At 37.3% G+C, this 21,962-nt stretch overlaps 1 protein-coding gene and 1 pseudogene across 13 annotated transcripts in view; both read left to right on the forward strand.

Annotated features, from left to right (window-relative positions):
- LOC120360688 (group XIIA secretory phospholipase A2 pseudogene) overlaps positions 1 to 21,827 on the forward strand; it is a 42,929-nt pseudogene extending 21,102 nt beyond the window's left edge.
- The window catches only part of TRPM3 (transient receptor potential cation channel subfamily M member 3), a 919,012-nt gene that overhangs the window by 378,769 nt on the left and 518,281 nt on the right, over positions 1 to 21,962 (forward strand). The gene's annotated exons all lie outside the window — the stretch shown is intronic.

Consider the following 21,962-nt stretch of genomic DNA (forward strand, 5'->3'; position numbering starts at 1 on the left):
CAGCTGAAGAATCAGCAGGAGAAAACAAGAGAATATAGCATGACACTTCAAAAATGGTATAAACCATGCAGGCTTATAGTATGGAGCCTTATACCCATCAGTCAGAGCTGTAGATTTTACTGTATATACAAAGCTACTGCCATGTGGCTACAACAACTTGCTTAAAGCATGTATGTAATATTATTTGGGAAATATCAAGGCTTGTGTTGGACTATATCCTGGGTTCTTTCTGTTGCTGAAGTGGGCAAGTGCAATGTTTTACAGGGATACTATCTATATCATTGATAACACACAAGATAATGTTAGGTGCTCCACGGATGACCTTTTTAATTCTAGACTTGTATGTTGATGTATTTTAATGCATGTTCTTATAAAATGAGGTATAAGATTGTATTTGTTTGAATGCATATTTTAAAAACATAATTATTGCATCAGACATGTAACTGTCTATTGCTCAAAACATGTAAAGGTAGAAATTTGAGTCTATTTTAAATGAAATGTTAAAAAGTGATAGTAAGATAATATACAGATATGGAAAAATGGAAAAGTTGGCACAAGAATGACTAAAATTGGAAAATACATGACCAATGGGAAAACATTGTACTTTATCATCAGAATTTGGTTCGGATTTCAGCTTTATTATAATCTCCTTAAGGTCTTACATTTCTCACCTGTAAAAGGCAAATGATAATACTTAACCTTTAAGATAGGTTTGAGGATTAGAACTAATAATATGAAGTGCCAGACACATCACAGGCACTGACTAAATAGCAATCATTGCTTTTAGTACTTTAGATCTGTTAGAAGACAATGGCACATCTATAGAAAAGATGAGAATGAAAGGTAGAGACCTAGCATCAAGGAATAAAAACAGAAAACTGTTTAAATCCGTGAGGCTGTGTCAGCCTAACTGAACAGCAGTCTAGCTAACTCTGGTGAGAGAACTCTGCTAGCTTCAAATACAGAAGCAGAATGAGAAGACAATAACCAGGCTAACCCAGGCTAGGGTTACACGAAGATAGACTCAATGGGAGAGAAAGTATCCTGACAGTTTCAGTTAAAGGTGCACAGAAGAGCAACAGACTGTCCCCTGGCCCTTCAGAGGAAAGGGAAAAGATGACCATAGAATCCCCTGGGCAAGTGAAGAAGCAGTAAGAAGGGCATAGAAATCCAACTCTCTGCCAAGGGGGTCATGAGCCGTTAGCATGGGTGTCTGGAGGCCTAACAAAGTGAAAGTAACACTACAGATCCAGTCTTGTATCCTCTTTCTCTATTTTCTTGAAATCTAAAAGAGAATACTCATGCTTGTCATGACATGCCAAGAGCCCCCAAAACATTTCTTCTCGTTGTTTTGTCCATCTTATTCAATACATCGATATGCTTCTCCTCACAAGACCAAGCAAGTTCTAGAGTGTGGATGAATCCAAGCATGCTACAGTGCTTTGCTAGAGCTGCCATAACAAAGTAATACATGCTGGGTGGTCTAAACAACAGAAATGTATTTTCTCACAGTTCTGGAGACTAGAATTTCAAGATCATGATGTCAGAGGGTTGGTTTCTTTCAAGGCCTCTCGCGTTGGCTTGTAGATGACCGTCTCCTCTCTATGACTTACAGTCTTCCCTCTATGTTTGTCTGTGTCCTAATTTCTTCTTGTAAGGATACCAGTCATACTGGTTTAGGGCTCACACTAAAGACTTAATTTTAACTTAATTTTTATCAGAACCTATCACCAAATATAGTTACATTATGCAGTCTTAACTGGGGTTAGAGTTAAGGATGTTGTTTTGATACACCTTTAAACTTGTTGTGAATCATATTCTGTCGTCAGATACTTGAATGTCCTTGAATAAATTTGCTCTAGGTCTAGTCCATTCATGTTAGACTTCAACATGAGTTTTTGCAGACAAAACTCAGCTCACAACACATGCCTATTGACCACTCCTGGAAAGGTAGAATTCACAGTGTGACCCTTTAACTGGACCGTAAGAAGCCTCATCTTTATATTTACGAAGAGTGTCTCATTATCCATATCTTTGTAGTATATCCTAAGGAGCAGAGGCAAATCACCTTTCTCTGAAGTTTCAAAATTAATAAAATTAGATTTCCTTTGAACATAATATGAAAAGCTTAGAACAAGAGGCAGCATGCTGTGATTGGTGTGCTCATCTCCCTTCACAAACCATGAGTGCTTTGTAAACACTACGATATAATATTAATATATTCTTAATGTTTCTAGTCCCAATTATACTCTCAAGGATGTTGTTTTGATACACCTTTAAACTTGTTGTGAATCATGCTCTGTCATCAGATACTTGAATGTCCTTGAATAAATTTGCTCTAGGTCTAGTCTATTTATGTGTAAAATTGGGATGATAATTATCTGATAGGGATGTCTAAGAGGATAAGAGGATATAATGGCTCTAAAAGACACTGTACAAGACTTGGCATACAGCAGGTGCTCAATACGTAGCAGCTAAAACTATTAGGTCATTTGTATACAGACTATGGGGAAAGAGGCTGGATTTCCAGGTGTTGGGCTGGGAAAGCAACAGAGAGAAAGGGGTTGTTCCCTTAAACCTATATTATCTGTCAAAAGCAGAAACTTTTCTAGTTTTCTCCCAAATCACTCATTCAAACCAACATTTATGAACTCAGAAAGATACACTAACATTGAGCTGTAACAACTCCAACACATATAATACTGTCTTTAAGGAACTGGCATAAAGATCTGAACTCTTAATGACTTCTGTCTACATCACCACTTCCTTTAAGACAGCAAGCAGCAAGGCTGGAGATTCTATAATATGTATGTATTTGAATTCTGAGAGCTGAGGCTACTCTTCTTAAAAAATGTTCCAATTGAATATAAGAAATGACGTGTATTGAATATTCCTGCAACTCACAGACTCTGGCTGTAAAAATATATGCTGAGAACTAGGAAGCTGGACACCTTGTTTTTACCCTCTTGATTCTATCACTCATCATTCTTTACTTTTCCAAACTCTCTGTGAAATCTTGAAGACACCTATAATTTCTTCCATTTTATTATCTATCTCCAGTGATATCTAATTATCTTCAGACAGCCTCTTCATTATTTATATTATCTACTATCACTGATTATCTTTAAGTTCCTACGAACTCTTACCCAGAGAATTATTTTTATAACCAGTTTCCCGGACTTGATTTGCTCTCCTCTTTGATCCATCTCACTTGCCTAAGTTTCTTAAAATGTACTCTGTGCAAATCACCTCTTGAAATCACAAATAGTCAGTAAGCTGCCTCCCAAATGGATTAAATGCAACCTAAGCTCTAACCTTAACATGATTTAATAGTACCTCACCTCCTCACTTGTTTCCAATGAACCAGAATCTCCGAATCTACCCTGAACCCACTGCCTAAACTACAGTCGTAGCTCGGATTTGTTGAGTGCTGCCTAGCAGCCAGGCGTTGTGTGGAGAGCTTTATATGCATCATCTTTTAAGATGATCACCATAACCCTGTATGTTATTATAAGGTACTGTTACTGCCTTCATTTTATAAAATGGAAATGGTGACTGAATAGGTTAAGGGGCTTTCCCAAGGTCATCAAAGCCGTAGTGACTAGGTTGGGTTTACCTGATTCCAAACTACCCTTCTGCCCCAATCCTGACTCTTCACGTCTGCCAGCAAGTCCTTCAGGTTTATCCAGATCATCTCCTCTAGTGAAATTGCAAGCTCCTGTGTTATTAGAACCATGGGGATGCCAGCTGTATATTTTTGGTCCTTAAAAGATACAGCATGGTTTTAACCTTCAGTCAATATTCAATAAATATTTGATAAATGAATAGATGAAACAGTTCATTTCAGATAAACCAGATGATGAAAGTAAAACAAAAAGTGGCACCTAGTGCTACTGGGCTACTGGATGGACTGACTTACATAAACAAAAGCTGAGCTGCATTAAGCTTTATTTTACTTGATAATTACCTCAATAATCTACCTCAAGGGCAGCATCAACAGATTCTATGAACTTTATGAGTTCATACCTATGAAGGAAAATTGCTGATGTGTGGCCTTCTAAAGTGGGGAATAGAGTTGCATAGCAAGCATCCTGAATGGTAACCAAAGATTCACACCCCTGCATGTGGGAAGCATCTGAAGCCAGTCCACAAAATGAGCCTTCTTGGAATCACAATGTTTGCTTAGCATCAGTACAGCCCACTGGGACTTCTTGGGTAAGCTGCTTCCTTTTTGGACCAAGTTCCTCATCTTTAATCTGAGGAAGTTGAAAAGTCATCTTTCTGCCCCATTGCCACCTACAGTTTTTCATGTAACTCATATCATGCTAAAGGCATACATATATCTATGGTGTATAGCACAGGACCTATCTAAACCTGCCAAGTCTTGCTGAATTTAAAGCCTTCACTCTACTATGTAAGGGCTCATCCAGCTCTGTGCTCCAGTGATTCTCCTACAAGTTCCCTTTTACATTGAAGCTCTTGCCCTTGGACCCTCTAGAAAAATCTCAGCCATTGCATCAGCTGGTCTGGCTCATACCTGTTAGAAATGTACTAGCAAAGGAGTGTGAGGAGGCAGACCAGGAACCGGAAAGAAGCTTCTGCTGCCAAGTCCATGTCACCAGGAAACAATTTAGACCCTTAAATCGACATTTCACAATAATTTTAAACATTCAGAAAACCTCTCTAACCTCTAACAGAGCTGAACAACAACACAATTTTCAAAATTGGGCAGGGGAATTTTAGGTGGCATCTGTACCCCTTTCACTATCTTGTGTTTCATACATGTTGAGCGGGTTGACACTCATCCTCTGCCATTGCTTTTCAGGATGATGCTAGGTGTAGACCTTACCTTCTCAGGGCCACAGACTCTGTGTGTGTTTAATAATACATCTTTTCATTTCTGGGACACTTTCCCTTCAAAATCTGCATAGAACTGAAATGACATAAGAAGCACTTAAAAGAAGTTGCTGGGAAACTGGATGGCTAGCGCTGCACAGGTGAGGATACTGACGCGGGGTGAGTGAGCTCAGTAGGCCCAGCATGGCATCATTGTCTACACCAGTCAGGTTGCCTCCAGCTTCGACCACACTCTTGTTTATCAGGGAGCTGAAATTCATGATCCTGGGTCTATTCCAGGTTGTGAATTGAAAGACTAGCTTAAGAGACAACTTCTCTGCCTGCTTTGTTTGTTTGTTTGTTTGTTTGTTTGTTTTTGTTTTTAATAGGGCAATTCTAAGAAAGAGGTATATATATTTGCAGGTTAGGAAACTCCATATGCACTATGGTTGTAAAAGTGGTTGTTAGGTGGTTGTAAAAGTTTTTTTGTTACTGTATTTTCTTGATAGTAGTATATTTTATTTGCCATAAAAATGTAGCTTCCAGTGACCATTTCAGTCAAAAAGAGGAATACTTAATTATCTCATGTGGACTCCTGTTCTTTGACTTTCAGGAAGTTAATTTTATCTGGTGAGAGTGAGACATGCTTTGTTTGTGCACTAGATGCTGGTACCTTGGCCATTTTCAGCAAACTCCTAGATAATGAGAGATGCAGGGTTTTTTGAAGGGTTATCTGGTTTGTTTGTTTTGGTTTAGTGAATGAAGGTGGCAGCAAGCTCTCAAAATGACTTTCTTTGCTAAAAATGATTGTAAAGTGTTGGTAACAAGCATAAGGTATTTTCTGGTTTTAACAGGTAGAGCAAAGGTCATGAAACACGCAGCACTCAGGCCACTGCTTCTGGTTTCACACCCCTTGCAAACATAGCTAACTGTATATGACATTTTTTCCTACTGACCTGAGTCAAGGCCTCAGAATACTTTCTCAGCACAGTAATTTAGGAAGCTACAGCCAGCTAATGAGAACTGGTACTCAAAACCCACTGCCATCCCCCAATTCTAACCTTGTGGGTTTTCAAGATACAGCTGTCGACCATACTCTTGTCACCGAACTCTAGAACTCAGTGAGTCCAGCCTTTCTGTAGTAGGTTTTGACACACGCTTGTTCTGGAATATATATGCTATCTAAATATAATACATTTATTTTGCTTTATTAGAGATCATATCTCTTAACTGTAGTTTAATTTTAACTGCATCTCTTTAAACTATTTTGGCGACACTAGGGTATGAATCTTCGATCTGCCATTAGCTACTTGTGTGAACTTTACCAATTTCATGAACTTACCTGAACTTCAGATTTCTCTAGTATGGATAATAATATGTACAGTGGTCTCCTTAATCTGAAACCAAATTGTGCACCAAATTTTCTTTTCCTTGAAATACAGAAACAACCTCCTAAGTGATAATATAGTGCTGTTGTTTTTACTTTCTTCACCCCACCCAGCTTTCTTTCCCTTCTGACTTGCTATTCTGATTTTAGGTATATATTGGTCAGAAGGTGTTGTATAGAAGTAGATGAGGCATGCCAGACTTCAACAATAATTGGCATAAAATTAAATAATGATTTTTTCTTCATATTCCCTTAGATGATGAAACTGAAATGAACACCAAAACTATGTTCTGCAATACTTTATGGTGACATAAAGAGAAACAGCTAAATAATATTTTGGCCTGAATATTAAGAGCATATTTGGAATGTACATAGACCACATAACCCCCCATCCTCATTTTCACTTTTTGTTCATATTTTGCACAGTCTAGCCTGGAGTCCCTTATATGAGTGAGGTAGCATGGTATGGGGGAGGGACAGTTCAACTTGAGACATGTGCTCATGTGTCAGCTCCATAACTGACTACCTGTGCACGTTGGGTACATGGCTACCTCTATGAGATTCAGCTTCCTTCTCTTTGAATTGAAAGCGAATGATAATATTGGTCACACAGTAATGTTGAAATGAGATTTAGTGTGTTTAGTAATGGATTTAGTAAACTGCAAAGCACTTAAACATCTTTTTGAGTCTTAAAAGAGATGTTCAAAAACATTTTGAATGAATGCCAACCAGTTAAGTAGTAAAGGCTGAGGCCACGAATCTAGTAGATTCTTTATAAGGTGATATTTGTTCAAAGAAAGTCCTACAATGGAAAGTTTAAAATGCATAAACAAAGCAAGCTGCTCAGGTTGAAGAAGAAACGCAATGCTTAGCCTACTCATCTCCCTCTTTTCCCCTAGAACTCCTCAGGAAGTAGGAGACACAGTGTTCAAAATAATGACAAGTTTTACAGATGAGTAGACTAAATTTTATGAATGAGGGAGACATTTCTTGTGAGCTGAAGTCAGTGTCTTCCTTGGCAATTGCTAGTCAATCTGTAAGTCAGTCCTTCTTTCCTCCCATTAATCAGATGTCCTCACTGTATTATAAATGCATCTGGACTAAGGAGAGCCCTCTTCTTTGAAGTGAGGTCCAGAGATGTTAGAAGAGAGGCCAACCAAGACGAGGGCTGTGAGGTCATTCAGTGTGGTTGACCTGCATTCCACAGGCATAGGCCCATTTGCAGATGAGTAAAAATTCTCTGAAAAATTCATGTGCACCAAAGTTTTGAATGTAGAGGTATGTTATTAATATAAAAACAGAAATGTGTTTTGGAAAAGTAACACTTCTAAAAGTGACACATCTAGCCAACAGGTAGCATATAAAGATTTTATTTTGTTGTGGTTAAATATACATGACATCAAATAAGATAAAATTTTTCTTATTAGATAATTATGAAATAATTCTATTTCAGGAATCTGAGAGATGCCCCCTCATTACTTTTGTTTTCTTGTGATGTCTGTCTGACATGGCAGGGACTTTTAGTACAGAAAACACTTTTATTTCTGCTAGAAAAACTGTGTCTTACCTCTGCCTTAAAGATACAAATTGCACTTTTTTATATTCCTTTGTTAAATTCTGTGTTACCAAGGTGTATCTGAGAGCTACATGAATCTCTCAATAAATGATTAGTACATTTTATTTATATGCATAAATCTCGGGAGTCTCCTCTGTCCCCAGCATTATATTCCATACCTGCAAAACAATGGTGAAGAAGTCATAATCTCCATTTAACAATTTTATGTATTGCTTCCTGCTATGTGCATGATACGGAGGGGAACAGTTTGTAGAAGACAGTAAGGTTTTTGAGCACCTTCTGTCTTCTGGGTCCAGTTGTTATTTCATTTTACATTATTCCAGAATAACCTGCAAGAAGGTTGTTATTATATTTATGTGTGTGTGAGTGGTCAGATACCAATCATAGGACCTATCCTCTCAACAAGTTTTTATGTGTACAATACATTACTGTTGACTATCAGAACAATGTTGTTTAGCAGATCTGGAAGCAGCTTATTATTAGCCTGTGAGTCACAGGTGAAGGAACCGAGCTTCCGAGAGTAAGGGAACTTTCCCAAACTCACAGAACTAGAAAACAGAGGGGGATTTTAATCTAGTCTCCCAAGACTCTGGAGCACATCTTCCATTATACCTTATTGACTCCTCTGCCCTCAAAGATTTGCAGTCCAGCAGAGCCAACACAAACTACCCACAATGAGTAGGCAAGGTAGAAATGGCTAAGTGTCAATTGGGACCTTCTCATCTGGCCGTGTCTTCTTTTCTCCTGCAAACAATGGCAACACACAGGCCTCCTTACTGGCTTGGGCTCCTTAGGCAACTGTTTTCCCCCTTTTCTCTCATGAACTTGGCTAATTTGGTTTAAGGCCAATTACAAAATGCTGCTTTAGGATCTAAAACTCACTATTCAGATATGGATAATGTGAGAATGGGGCTAACACAATATATTTTGGAGAGTATTGATATTATATACTATATTTTAATATGTATGTCCTAGGATTTGGAGTATATATGCATATCATATATTTGGGAGAGTTCTCCCCACACTCTGAAAGATAAGTACTTATGAGTCTGAGCCTGAGTATTTTGGCTGATGTGGAGCTATGTGTGTGTGTGGGGGGGATCATATTGCTAAGGCATGTTAGAACAGCCTTGGGGTGAGGGAGTCAGGTTGTGCCTAATGATAATAAAAATAAGTCAATGGAGCCATATATAATGCCTGTTGACCCTTGAGCAATAATTGCACCTAAGATGATAGGGTAGCAAAGATGTGCTAAAGTATGTGAAGGTCCTAAGCCTTCTCTGGGGGAGGAATCATTTGTCATATTTCCCTGGAAGCAGAAGATTAGGATAAAGCTATTTTACAAGGTAGCATTTAAGAATGTGAGTTTGAAGAGAATGAATAATTTCCACCTGATTTCATCTCGTAACAGGTAATGTGGGCAAGAATGGAGCCATAACTCAGGGTCCTAATGAGAAATCATATGTCCCCTTTCCATTAAGTGATTTCTGGTATCTTGAGTTATTTAATATCTCACAGAAATACATCCTGATATTCCTTTCACATCAGCATCAAGGTGAGGCTTTGCTTTCTGAGGAAGTCTCAGAAATTGGACACTGTTTTTCACTTATCTGATGTTGCTAGGCTTGATTGCAGTTTTCTGCAGTTTTTCATCTCCTTTCTCATGCAAGGCTCCAACTCTACCCAGCACATGAAACAGAGTAGATTCTAATCATAGAATGAAATGGGGTGAGCGGAACATGGTTCTCCCTTCTGGCTGGAGCAATAAAAAAGTGTCCAGAGAGGGAAAAGAACCAGTCAAGAATTCTTGTTTAGATGGTAAATGAAAATTGCGGTATTGTTGCCAAAAGCACGCGCCACCCAGCATGCATGCTTGAGGAAGATGGATTGGACTATTCATGCATGGCTAGTAAGTCAAGTGTTTCAAAAGACATAAGGATTTGTGGCCATTCAGCCGGTTACTTAGGGAAAGGCTACCTGCTGGGCATTGTAGACTAGAGGGGTTACTGGATTCTTTGACATAAAATGAGGTAAGGGATCAAATACCTAAGTACTCTAAAATGTTAAAAGATAGTTTTTTTTAACCAGTCTTCGGTTTAATAGATACATCGAATATCTGTTCCCAACAGGATACCAATCTTGGCTGTGCAGGAGATGGAATGATGAAAAGGTATACTATTCTGCCTTTAATAAAAGTGCTAATATTTGGTTGGTGCAAAAGTAATTGTGGTTTTGCCATTAAGAATTATTAAAAGTCGGGCCGGGCGCGGTGGCTCAAGCCTGTAATCCCAGCACTTTGGGAGGCTGAGGCGGTTGGATCACGAGGTCAAGAGATCGAGACCATCCTGGTCAACATGGTGAAACCCCGTCTCTACTAAAAATACAAAAAATTAGCTGGGCATGGTGGCGTGTGCCTGTAATCCCAGCCACTCAGGAGGCTGAGGCAGGAGAATTGCCTGAACCTAGGAGGCGGAGGTTGCGGTGAGCCGAGATCACGCCATTGCACTCCAGCCTGGGTAACAAGAGTGAAACTCCGCCTCAAAAAAAAAAAAAAAAAAAAAAGAATTATTAAAAGTCATGGCAAAAACTGCAATAACTTTTGCACCAACCTAGTAACATGCTAGATTAAATATCTAAAGTTGAATCATGATATGACCAGAGTAGAAAATGAAATCACACATTCCTGAATTCATTCGTTCAAAAAGTAATTATTAAGTACCTAATGTATCAGTCAGACACTCTACAAAGCATTGATGAGTCACTGGTGAGTGAGAGAATCAAAGACTCTGCTCTAACCATATATATATATTTTTTTATGGTTTGTGTGTGTGTGTGTGTTGCAGCCAGTAGTCTTGTATCTTGAAACAGATGATTTTCTGTGGCAATTGCATATGTATCTACTTACAGTTTTATGCTTTCTACTATGGAACATATTTAGCCATGGCTGGCTTTGCTGATGATGAAGGAATGAGTTCTCGCTTATGGTAAAGGAGTAGATCCAATCATGTCAAGGGAAATAAAAAATGAGCAACATATTGATGTTATCCAGAAGATAGCCTCAGTTGCAGGGGCTGTCCACAACCTTGCTTCAGCCATATTTCAATCCTTGTGCAAAATCAGCCTATCGATTGAATTCCTTCAAACACTATTTGTGACATATATACATTCTTAATCATGGTTTCTAATTCTGGAACATTCAAGTAAAATATTTTGTAAGAATTTCAGAAAAAAAATTGTTAAAATTGTCTTACCTGATGATCAGTTCAGGCTAGAAGATCTGAATGTTTAGAAGAAAATCAAGAAAAAGTGGGATAATATTTAAAAAATTGAAGATCCATATTAAAGACTATACTATATTTATACATCTATATACTTAGAATATAGTAATTCCTAATAATCTTTAGTGGTAGTAATTCCAAATTGGGCAAGAAGATATTTACATATGAACCTCTTTCTCTGATGAATTTGGGACCTTCTCCATCTACTAGAAAAACATTTCATTAACTTAATTTTTTACACATTTACATGTGCACACACACACTCTCTTTTAAAAGTTTTCCTTATGATGTGGAGGAATTCATTTTTATAAAAATGAATTTTTTGCCTTCAAGATATTTTGAGGGTCAAGTTCTTAGGGATTACAAGGGTAAGACTATTTTGGCATATGTGTGAAACTCTAGAACTGGTATGTGATATTTGGTGCTTGTCATATTGAAGATTTCTTAAGAGAACTTTATGGCATTTAGAAAAAGCATTGGAACACAACTATGAAAGGTCAAAGACCAGGTAGACTTCATTTCCTTCTAATCAGTCATATATTATGTTCTCCTATACAAATACCTATTCAATATAAATGTTGCTTTTACACTACTTTCAAGTGATAGCAAATCCATTTTAAATTTTAAGGTCCTCAAGGGTTTATGTGTGTAATTAATTTCTTGTTTCCCACCTTCCTTGAATTGTTAAGAAGATTCCTCCAGGAAAAAAAAAATATGTATCTCAGTGAGTGACAATAGGGAAGGAGGGTGGGTGTTAGGTGGTGGAGGATAGATCCAGAGATAGGCAACAAATAACTGATAATCTGGGAAATCCTTTTAGGAGGGCAATCTGAAGCAGATAACAATATTTGGATACTTAAAATAGAAGTGCCGTTTTCCTTGATACTTTATGGACCTGCTAATTTATTTCTTCCATTTCCAAGGTCCTGAATATCAAAGTACCTTTAGTTACTTATTTAAAAGTTCACAAAATATTGACTGCAAAGAGTTATTCCTGCACTGTTTCCCAGCATGAATTCCTTGAAAATGTTATTCTCACAGGTTTCTCTGAGATTAGAGTTTAGTGCTCATAAAAGTGTAAACAATACCACTGGCTGTAGACACTCACGGAGAATCACACATTAGCAAAGGGGGAAAGGTCTAGGAGGTGTTGCAATAAATAATCCTATTTATTTTTGTTTGCCAATTTGTTCAAAATTATTGGGCTATTGAACCCCCAATTTTATGGGTTAGAACCTAAACATAGTAATCAGAACTATTGTTATACAGTACGCCGAACTCTGTGGGAAGCACGAGGTCGAGTAGTCTTCTCGGAGTCTCTTAGCTAGTGTTTAGAGCTCTTCACAATTTGAAAACAAAACTGCATTATTTTCCCAAGTCTCTCCTTCAGGAAAACACTATTCTTTGTTTCCTTCCATCAAAAATTTGTCTGAATTTTTTAATGTGTCATCTGTCCCCCTGCCCCATTCTCATTGTTGCTTCTTTTATGAGACCCATCAACCATCTCATAAACAACCTGCAGGCAGAATTTATTCAGTACACAGATATTTACTAAGCATCTGTGATATAAGCAATTGTACACTGGGTACTCATGTGAGAAAAGAAACTTAGAAGCTAGCACAGTATCTGTCTTCAGGAGTTTACAGTGTAGCCAAAAAGAAAAATCACTTTACACTTTATTATAGTAACTTGTAATGTGTCGCCTGCCATAAGGAAAGTGCTAAGGAGGTGAAAATAAGGAAAAGATAATATTCAGATGGGGACAACCTAAGAAGGTGACATGGAAGGAGGATTGAGATGACATTCCAGATTGGGTGAAAGCATTAAAAAAGTAAAACTACAGGAATATTAAAAGTGATAATAAATCCTAGAGACTCTTCAATGGAGAGTCTCCTGGATTGAACAAAATATAACAGAATCAGTTAAGGCTGGATTGAACAAAATATAACAGAATAAGTTAAGGCTGGAAGTTTGGAGTCACATCACAGATAATAAATAATCTTAAATGTCAAGCTAATGAAGTAGGACTTTATGTAGGAGATGGTGTCAGATATTGAATAATTGAATTCTTCATAATGATACAATAAAAACTTCATATTAATACTCAGAATATTAACTTATTAGCAATTACTAGAAAGAACTAAAATAGAAGATGACTGGAAGCTGAACATGTAAGAAAATTGGTGGAAAAGCAAAGAATATAAACAGACTCAGTGGGACTTGGCAAGTAACTGATCATGGAGTGAATAAAAAACAAAGATGAGCCTGTGAGTCTTTGGGTTTGCTTGTCTGCGAGTCTGGTGACAGAAATGTGAGCAGCTGCATGGGGGTGGTGTGGACCGGGTGTTTGGGTTTTGATGTTTTCCCTTTAAGAGTCCATGGAGCATAGAGATGTCATTTCTATGCAAGCGATTGGAAACACCAACTTGGAGATTAATGGAGGGGCTTGGATAAAAAATAAAATTTTAAAAGTTTTGTGACTAAACTTAATAATTGAGATCATAGAGATGCATCAGATGCTCATGAGAGAAAGTACACAGCAGAAAAAGGTGAGATTTAATTATAGAAAATTCTAGATAATGGGAGGGGAGTTCATGAAAGAGGTAATGGAATATTGTGAGATAAAAAGAATTCATTGGGTTTGTACAAAATTGTAGAAAATAAGGATGGGAAAGTCTCAAGGAGTAGTTTGACATGATGCAGAGATGAAAAAGCATCAGGTCTAAGGAAAGACTACTGGGCTATGTGAATCAGAGGTAACGACTGAATCTCGAGGGAGTATTTCCAAGGGGACAGAGATGCTCAGACTGTACAGTACGTTGGAATTCCTAGAAGGGCTTATTAAAACACAGAGTCACTGATCAGTCCCTGTTCTCTCACCCCAACATTCTGATTTCATAGATTTGTGGTGAAGCCAGAAAATTTCTACTTGTAAAAAATTCCCAGCTGTTGCTGATGTTGCTAGTCCAGGCAACAAAATTTGAAAATCCTTTCAATAGAATGATGGAAGATTGCAATAGATGCAGGAGAATCTAGGAATGCATGATAATCAAGAGGTCTATGCAGCATTTGGAGGAAAGTTCAAAATAATTCGCCTATGAAGAAAAGATGAGAAAGAGCTGTAGTTCTGGGAACTAGTTTTTCTACCTATTGCACCCAGCACTGTAGCTTTTATATTTTTATATACTCAGCGATTTTCTGTGCATTAAAGATAATCCCTAGTCATTTCTTGCTACTTGCTCTGGTAGCTGAGACTTCCTAAATATAGCTTTAAATGTGGTAAATTCTTCCAGGATCCTCCATCTTTTCCCCTAGAAACTCCCCTCAAATTCAACCTCATATCCAAAATGTAGCAGCTGAGTATCAATCACCCACAAACTACCAAAGTTGGAATATAGCAAGGTTTGAAGCTCTCTGGAAAGTGTACGGCTACTAAAGGAATCAAGAGAGAAATGTCTCAGACACCCTTTTAGCCTCGAAAATGCAGCAACGTTTACATTCTTACATTTATGTGCTTAAAAGCTCAAGATCAGTTTTGCAAAGATATAGAAATTTCAATTTTTCGCATAAATCTGCAACTACTTGGCAGAAATAGTGTGTCTGCTTTCCTCCAAATACAGTCCTGCTCATGTGTAATCCCAGGAAACAGGAATTAATGCAACTCTTTCAGTTTAGAAAAGTCATTTCAAAGTCTCTATAGTGTTTTTTTTTAAAATGATACTATGATTTTATTACCTATAATTTAACACACCATGGTGCTTCCTGATGAACTGTTTATGGCCCTTTCATTCTTCCCAGCTGCCAGGTATGTAATGCTTATTCAAATTAAATTTTTTTCTTTCTTATTCAAAACCTTTTAAGTACTCTGCTGTTTGAAAAATTAACTCTTACCTGGGTAAAAAGAGAATGAAGAGTCACCCAAATGTAATCAAATGCTGTCAGAGGGCAGAAATTTCTATTAGTGATTAGAAGTCAGCTTCAGAACACTCCAAGGTCACTTCATTCACATGTAAATATTAGCTTGGACATAGGAAATTGGAGGCATGGAAATTCAAGGAGAACTGCTAAGGAATGCTGTAAGAAGAAAAGAGATGGTGTAGGCAGCTTACTGTGTTCCTGCCACTTACCATGGGACATTCATCGAACATCCACTATGTGCTTCACATATGAAGGAAACAGTATAAGATACATCCAGTTCTTCATGTAAATACCATCTATTTGGGTGACAAGACAGAATTACATAGAACAGCAACAAATAATTTTTTAAAGTGGCCATTAAATGGCATGGTATACATGAAGTAGGAAATGCTTTGAAATACGTAAGCATTGAAGAATAGCAACACAGATTAGTACGGCAGAGGCTAAGCTGCTTAATTAATTCAATGCAGCATTTCCCAAACATATTTGACCATTGTCCCTTTCCTCACCAAACTACAACTTTAGTATTCTAAGGTACATGCTTTAGGAAATGGTTATGGAAAGGACAAAGCCAGATGCTAAAGAAACAAAAAACAAAAAAGTGTCTAAACTCTTAATCCTCAGATTTCTAAGCTCTAAAACTGGGAAAAATAATGTCTATCAAGTGGAAGATGGATGGATTAAATTAGATTCTCTCTGTGCATATGTATTAATTAGTATCTAGAACAGTACCTCACATGAAATTGGTATTCAATAATTAGTAGCTGCTATTAATATTATTATTTTTAATTATCTTTATTTATACAGAGGTGCCAATGTAAGGGAAGATACTGAGGCAGGATTGAGTATGATTTGAGGACAATGAGGAGACTGGCCTGTCCAGGGGAAAGCATTCTGTCTTGAATAAAGAGGGGATTAGATTGACTAAATCCTACCTGAATAGGTTTGGGACTTAATTCAGAAGAGAGGGAAAAATTAAGAACAAAGGAGAAGCAACTGGGAAAATAAAGACTACCTGGAAGTCAAGATATCACAGACAGTAGCAGTTGGCTCTCATCCAACCTCAGGTCACCAACCAAACATCTTCGTAAATAACTCATATCTGAGTCTGGTCTTTTCTCTGAGCTGGGTTGAGTGGAAAGTAACAGCCTTTTACTATGCACTGATTTGGACATTGCCAAGAAACCATCAAATGGGGTTAGGCGGAAGATCATACTTATGCATATATATTAGGAATATGTTTACTCTTCTTTTCTACCATGACTGACATGTTGTACCTCTCCACCAAGCTGTTCATAATCAAACCCAATACCAGAAAGAGACCATGTCATAACCGAAGGAATGACAAGGAATGTGGTTTGAATGGAAAATACTTGTTTTAAGTTTTTACATTTTGACATCATTTCAGAATTTCCAAATACTTACAAACTATTATAAAGAATCCCCATATACTTTACTTGGATTCACTAAATTTTGTTACATTTCCATTTTTACTTCCCCTCTCTCTCTCCTCCTCTCTCTCTCCACATACATCACACGTGCACACTCAATTTCCTCCGGCACTGCTTAAGAACAGTTTCAGACATACTACACCTCTACCCTAAAATACTTTCTTTCCCCGAAACAAGGACGTTCTCTTTCCTAACACTAGTACAGTGATCAAATTCAGGAAGTCAACATGACTACAGTATTAATTAATCTAAATGCCTTATTCAGATTTTGCCCTTGTCTCATAATGTCTTTCTAGCAAAAGAAAGTCCTAGGTCCCATGCTGCCTCCAGTCATCACGTCTCCTTCGTTTCCTTCAGCCTGGGAAAGTGCTTAGTCTTCCCTTATCTTTCATGACCTTGACACGTTTAAAGAGTACTGGACAGTTGTTTGGCAACTCGGTCAGTATTTGAGTTTGTCTGATGCCTCCTCACGATTATATTCAGATGGTGCATTTTTGCCCCAGAAGTGGCATTGTGTGTGTTCCATTGGCTTGTCTCTGAAGATACCTGGTGTCTGTTTTTCACTGTGGCTGATGTCATTTTTCATCCCTAAGTTAAGGTGTTGCTTACTAGGTTTCTTTTCTGTTCTCTGCTTTATTTTGCAAGGATGTAAATATCCTGTTCCTCTTGTTTTGCCAAGCATTGATGTTTCTCAATCAATTATAACTGTGATGGTTGCCAAATGGTGATGTTTCTAATTCTAAACAAAGGCAATTTTTAAAAAGGGTGTAGTCACATAGAGAATTCGCACTTTTTAAGTGTGTATTACTCTTTGTGAATTAGTCTGGTTTACCAAATGCCGCTCTGAAAGTAACATGTTTTATACACAGCACGAGAAGATATCTCTAAAATCCCGCTGTGACTGTTAATGTCCTGGGGCTGGCCCTGCTGAGAAGATATGGAAAGCAATACCAGGGTGATGAACAGCTATAAATTTCAAAACTTCTGTTATAGAGAACGCTTTATCCACTAATATTTACTTTTAAAACACATTGAGAAATATTATGTGCTTTGCAGTAAACCATTTTTATAAAAAGTTCCAGCTCTTGCTGCCAAGAGTTCTTTCTGCTTAAAGACATAAGAGATTTTGGTCTTTTGTTTCACTCAAGCAATAAACTTGTTTGTGTAAGATTGAAAACAGACTTGGAACCAGTAAAGCCTTGTTTAGAAGAGTCACAGGCTTTCTTGTCCCTGCCTAGGGATTCTAACTTTTTCCCATTATTTGAAAATTATGACAAAAATTTGATTTTTCATAACACTTAGGAAATTTATTGAAAAAGGGAACAGTTTAGTTTTTTAAAAACTATTTCCCTTATAATCAAATTATCAAACATTATAATTTTGAACTTATATTATAAAATGTGACCCTCATATTCCATGAATTCAAAAGGTGAGCATGTATTATGTTCCAGATACAGAGTGTAATACTAATAATTACAGTGTGTAATGATACATAATGATAATGATACAGGATATAATGATAATTATAATCTGAAGTCACCCCGTGAGGTATTATCTCCATTTACAGAAGACAAAATTGAGAGAGAGAAAAGTTAAATACCCTTCATTTTATTTTCAGTGTTTGTGAGTCCTGTTCCATCCATTAATGCTGAGAATTGGAACCTGTTTTTGTCTCTCTGCATTAGTAAGAATATTTTTGAGATTGAGTTGACCATGTTGATGGCCCAAGGGCTTATTAACCTTCTCTGCTTTTGTGAGAAGGTTACATATGTCATTATCAGACCAAATATGTTCTCTTGAAAATATGTGTTCCTAACACTAGTACAGTGATCAAATTCTCTAGCAGTATATAGGTAGAGAGTGTAGATTGTATATTTCTGAAAAATCCATTGCTTCTACTAAAAAGCATCTACTGATACTATGACTTAAACTGTTTACTTAAATGTTATAGACTTTTAACCTGCTTACTGAAAGTACTTAATTTGCTAGGCATCCTATTGGCATCCTTATATGTGTTCTATGTAACCTTCTGTATAATCGTTTTGAATTCTTGATTCTGCAATGGAAAGCTTAAGCTTAGAGACAGACAGATTTACTCAAGAACGAAGCACCAGAAAGTTCAGAGGGAAGATTCACTTCTGTGATTTGTTTCATTTCAGAGTACACTGCTATATATATCACACTGGCTTCCATGAGAGTGCCAGAATCTATGGGTAAAAAGATGGTAAATATGCACAGTCATGGGTCATGGTAACATTGCCTTAGCAAGATACATGATACATTTCCCTTTCATTGTTTTTTTTTTAAGTTTACTTTAGAATGTTTCTTCCTGATTTATTAATGCACTAAAAACAGGGTCAAATAGTGATACTGTCTTCCCACTGCCTCATGTGTCAGTTCTGCCTCTTTTTGTCTTAGAACTGACTGAGCATCTTTCTGCTGTGCGATATGAGCAAATACTGTTTCCTCTGCTTGGAATGTGATCCCCACCCCTCACTCTGTAACTAGCTCTCTCCTACCCATCCTTCAGATCTCGGTATAAATATGACTTCCGCAGAAAGCTTTCCCTGGCCTGCTCGGTGTCCACGTGCCCTATTGGACTATAAGTTCCATGAGGCCAGGCCCCATCTGCATCCCTGGCATCTAGCACTATGCCTGATACATAATAGATACTTAGTAAATGGTTGTTGAGTATGTGAGTGAATAAGTGGATAAAAGCAAAAGAGGAAAATGCAAGAAGAAAGGGAAGAAGATAAGGAGAGAGGGAAGAAGAGGAAGAGAAGTAGGGAAAGATGTTAGGGAGAAAAAGAAAGGACAGGAAAGGAGAGAGGAAGCGAGCAAGAGAGGGAAAGAAGAGATGAAACATTCTCAGCCAAGTTATATAATAAAAACATCATAAGGAAAAAAATTACTGGACCTAACTAAGACCAGTAGAAAAGATGTTAGCCCTTGCATGCGCTTTTTCTTTGCCCTTGAATAAGTTATTTTTCCTCTCTGGACTGCTATTTCCTTACCAGTAAAATTAAGGTTTCAACTTGAAGACAAGAGACATCTCAGATCTCTTCAAATTCTGTCGTCTCCAGTTCTACATTCATTAGTGGAGAAGTGTTCTCAAATGCCTAATACGCTCTTCTTCACTTATTCTCCAGCTCTCTAAAGTACAAAGCAGTCCATGGCCTGAACAATGCAAATCTGTTTGAAAACACTTCAGACTCTGTCACTCCAGCTTTTACCTTACTAAGCTAAGACTGTTGAAAAAATTCAGTAGGATCAATAAAATCAATACTTAGACCTCTGCTTCCTTGTAATCAGCAAGCACTACTGTGTTTTGACTAAAGTAGACAATAAAAGCCTATAAAAGCCTTAGCAGCATGAACTGCACAGCAAGAGTGGCTGTGCTATTTATTTGAATACATAAATGTCATTTCCTAAGACTGATGTTATTATCCAGGTTTTTCCTGATTAAGATTCTTATCTTTAGCATCCATACTTGATAGAATTGTGAGTGAACAGGAAGGAAGAATGGCAGACTGGCAGGTATTATACAGCTCATGGGCTCTTGCGCATGGCTGATTACATCTGCTGTGATACATTTCATTGAGTGGTTGCTGTGTGTGTCATCTTCATCATGCTAGTGTTCTGCAGGCTGTTAGCCAAGAAGTGAAGTGAAACAGAGAGTCAGCGCAATGGATAAGATTGCAGTAAGCAAGAGGTATAGTCTTGTAACTCAATTTTGGAAGAGCTGTGCTGAGTAGATGGGCAAAGGATGGGACTAAGGCCTCTTTTCTGCACACATGCACACGTGCACACACACACATGTGTAAGCATCTTCCTTTTGAAGCCATGTATTATAGGCACACGTATCTAATATTTACATTAAAATGTTCATGGAGCACTTGTAACCCTACTGAGTTGTAGGAAACTCTTAGATCCAACCCAGTAAAATTAAATCCAGTCAAAATGCTGGGTTTGTGTATATATTCAAACTTTAAATTTAGTATTTCCTGAGATACCGAGACTAACTCTGAGCAGTATGGACTAATGACTAACTGGTTAAAGTAGACTGGTCTTATATACCTAAGCGCCCATATGTTGAAACTCCCCTCACTGTTGTAAGTTGACAATAATCATAATAAGAATAGATTAAGACTGGATAATCAAGACACAGTTAATTCTCAATTAATAACCCTAAAATGAAAGGAAATAAATGAATTTTTATATAATATAGTACATATACTTCATATGAGATGCTTTTTATAGTTTTGTGTTAAAATTGCCTGTTCTTTTGCTACTGTTGCTACTGTTCTTAGTCATAAACTGTTTGAGTGTGGCAACTATCTCTCATATATTTTATTATCTCAATCATAGCTTTCTGTCATCATAGATGCTTGATAAATGCCTCCAGTCATGTTGTAGTGGGTTGTCCAAAATATTGCATAATTTAAAAATCACTGATTTGTGTCATTGAAATGTGTTTTTACTCATATTTGAGTACCTGTGTCTCTTGATCTCCACCTCCTGCTGAACCACCTAGTTAACATCTCCAAGGTGCAAAGGAATTGTCCAGTTTTCCATGCTGTCATTTTGCACAACTCTGCATTGCACATTGCTTCATGATGGTAGGAAGCTACTTAAGACTAATACAAACTTAGCCATCTTTCAAAACTTCCCTTAATCTGGGCAAAAGGCCAAAAGCTTATGTTTCAAAGAGTTCTCCTCATGCAAAATAAACAAAACGTATTCACCTATTCCTTCAAAAATATTGTACCAACAAATGGGTAATTAAGCTTTTTCACTGTTAACTTTTCAATTGATGCCCAGCAAGCAAAAATGGATAATTAAATGAACCGGGGTTTGTGGCAAAACCAGAAGGCAGTGTGGATAATATATCTAGAAATAAGTGAAATTTGGTTGTGCTGAGTTTATATGGGCTTACTGAAAACTATGTCAAGGTGCTAGAGACATAAGTGCTTTCTCAAGAAAATTGAAGAGTCAAATTTACAGACATAGGTGGCCTGGGGGTTCATGCTTCCTGCATCCTAATTAAGTAAAGCCATCACTGAAATTGCTTTCTGTCATCTGAATAACAAGCAATTACAGTCACACTTCAGGTTGTTGGTTCTGTCAGGGAATAAGGTCTTGTATTTAGCTGACTCTCCCAGTCAACTGAGGGTTAATAAATTAATGGCCATAGCTGTGAAAATGTAGCGTGACAAAGGGGAAACTTCTTAAATGCTTAGAAGATAGAGACTTTTAAAACCCAATCTGTAATCTTCTATTTCCAGGTCAGAAGGTTAGGGCTGGTGATAATGTTTATTTTCTTACTAAAATTAAACTAAACACACACACACACACACACACACACACACAACAAAACAAAACCAGAATTGTAAAAAAAAAAAAAAAAAAAAGCCTATGTTTGCATCACCAAGTTGAGTTTTATATGGTGTATAATAAATTCAATTACACTGGATTTCTTTATATAATGTTCTCTACTTGCTTCTATTTAATAAATG

Source organism: Saimiri boliviensis, chromosome 2 (assembly GCF_048565385.1).
Source record: "Saimiri boliviensis isolate mSaiBol1 chromosome 2, mSaiBol1.pri, whole genome shotgun sequence".
NCBI lineage: Eukaryota > Metazoa > Chordata > Mammalia > Primates > Cebidae > Saimiri > Saimiri boliviensis.